We start from the raw sequence: 2,500 nt of genomic DNA, 5'->3' as shown, positions 1-2,500 counted from the left end.
ATATATATATATACACTGTTAAAAATTTGCATTAAAATCGGTAAATGTCTGGCAACACTATTTCCATGATTGATGTAAAAGAGTGATATTACAGTCACCAACCCGTAAAAGATAATAACAAAGTAAGGTAAGATAATTTACGGTCGCCTATATTTTACTGAAATATGGTTATGAACAGTATGTTTTTACGGAGAATTTCCTATTAAATTTTACGTTTTTTCTAACAGTGTATATATATATATATATATATATATATATATATATATATATATATATATAATATATATATATATATATATATATATATATATATATATATATATATATATATATACCTTTTGAGTGGTGATACCTTAACGTGGTGAAAGGGTTTGTACATTGACCTAATCGGCAAAGCTGTGCTAGTTAGGGCCACCTACTCTAGGTTGGTTTGCTGTGAGCGATTAGACTAAAGTTTCCCACCCTCCGTAGTTTGTGATGAAAAGTGGTCAAACCCCAGACATGAATAAAGACATGCCTGAGTCCTTTGTCCTGCAGTGGAGTAAAAACGATTGCATTTATAGGTAATAGGCTGGCCAGGGCACCAACCACCCATTGAGATACTACTGCTAGAGAGTTATGGGGTCCTTTGACTGGCCAGACAGTACTACATTGGATCCTTCTCTCTGGTTACGGTTCATTTTCCCCTTGTCTACGCTCATATCGAATAGTCTGGCTTATTCTTTACATATGCTCCTTTGTCTTCATACACCTGACAACGCTGAGATTACCAAACAATTCTTCTTCACCTAATGGGTTACTACACTGTAATTGTTCAGTGGCCACTTTCCTCTTGGTAAGGGTAGAAGAGACTCTTTAGCTATGGTAAGCAGCTCTTCAAGGAGAAGAACACTCCAAAATCAAACTATTGTTGTCTAGTCTTGGGTAGTGCCATAGCCTCTGTACTATGGTTTTCCACTGTCTTGGATTAGAGTTCTCTTCCATGAGGGTACACTCGGGCACACTATTCTATCTTGTTTCCCTTTCTCTTGTTTTGTTAAAGTTTTTATAGTTTATATTTTAATGTTATTGTTCTGAAAATAATTATTTTTCCTCGCTTCCTTTCCTCACTGGGCTATTTTCCCTGTTGGGGCCCCTGGGCATATAGCATCCTGCTTTTCCAACTAGGGTTGTAACTTATAATTATGAAAATAATAATAATAATAATAATAATAATAATAATAATAATAATAATAATAATGATAATAATTTGTTGGTGTTTTATATATATATATATATATATATATATATATGTATATATATATATATATATATATATATATATATATATATATATATATATATATATATGTCTGTGTATGTGTGTGTCTGTGTGCTAAAAGCTTATCCATCATAGAAGTCAACAATAAACCATTTCCCCTAATAGAATCGGAATGCAAAGCAATAATAACAGACTATTCACGGTTAAGCTTTGCTTTGTATTGCTACACCGAGGGCTTATCAGCAGTTCCCAAACAACGTTACGCATAGCCCACTTCTCCATTACGTTGCACGCACATTTTAGCGTCCTGCTTCTAAGAACCTTCTGGTTCAATATCTCCTCCATTTCGTGCATCCAACATTTTCCAGGTTACCCTTTTCCCCCTTCCTCCTAAGGCTTCCAAATTATATCCTTTATACTCTTTTCATCACCTCCTCTAGTCTCTCCCCATAACGAAACCGTTTAGAAATTTCCCTATTTTATATTCATTATTCGTTGCTTGTCATATTGTTTATTTGCTTCCTCATTTCCTTTCCTCCCTTGGCTATTTTTCCTTGTTGGAGCCTATGGGCTTATAGTATCCTAATGATAATAATAATCTATGTACCTCATTTTCTTATTTAAGTGTAAGCTAATGCTATAATGGTAATGATGATTAATATTCTTTTATTGGGTATTTAAGATCATAAAACTTAGTATGAGTAAAAGAGAAAGTTAATGCATCTAGGGTCCTATGTCCTGTCATAACTACTAAATATAATATAAAGAATATAATTTGTATGTCATTAGTATCAAAGTGTATTATGTTATGAAGGGACGTGTCTGTCCCTTCAAAAAGGATGGTAATATTCAAGTAAATTTGCAACTAAATCGTAATTTGACGATTCATCTGTAGTTAAAAGTGGAGTCAATTTGTCTGTAGTCTGTCTGTTTAAAGAGTGTTCACGCCCACACACGCCCACACACACACACAACACACACGCACACACACACACACACACACACTTAAGCGCTTACTATATAATTGTGTATCCAAATTACGTTTCTTTCTAATTCGAATATCACCGTTTGGATATCAGATGCCGATCGACTCCCACCCTTCATCGACTTCCTCATGACTCTCAAGAATTTATTGACCCTTTGATTGTCCCTCGGGTCTCAGCCGGTCGATTTCAATCACTTCAGAAAATCCTGTCGTAGAATAACCTTTTATTTTGCAACTTCGAATATCCATATTTC

The 2,500-nt window shown here is 34.4% G+C and overlaps 1 protein-coding gene across 2 annotated transcripts in view; it reads left to right on the top strand.

The window, feature by feature from the left end:
- Nucleotides 1-2,500, top strand: part of LOC137656593 (galactosylceramide sulfotransferase-like) — a 254,369-nt gene that overhangs the window by 240,412 nt on the left and 11,457 nt on the right. The window lies entirely within an intron of this gene.

This window comes from Palaemon carinicauda, chromosome 1 (genome assembly GCF_036898095.1).
Source record: "Palaemon carinicauda isolate YSFRI2023 chromosome 1, ASM3689809v2, whole genome shotgun sequence".
Classification (NCBI taxonomy): domain Eukaryota; kingdom Metazoa; phylum Arthropoda; class Malacostraca; order Decapoda; family Palaemonidae; genus Palaemon; species Palaemon carinicauda.
The sequence above is the reverse complement of the archived record's forward strand: the minus strand, read 5'-3'. Positions and strand labels throughout refer to the sequence as shown.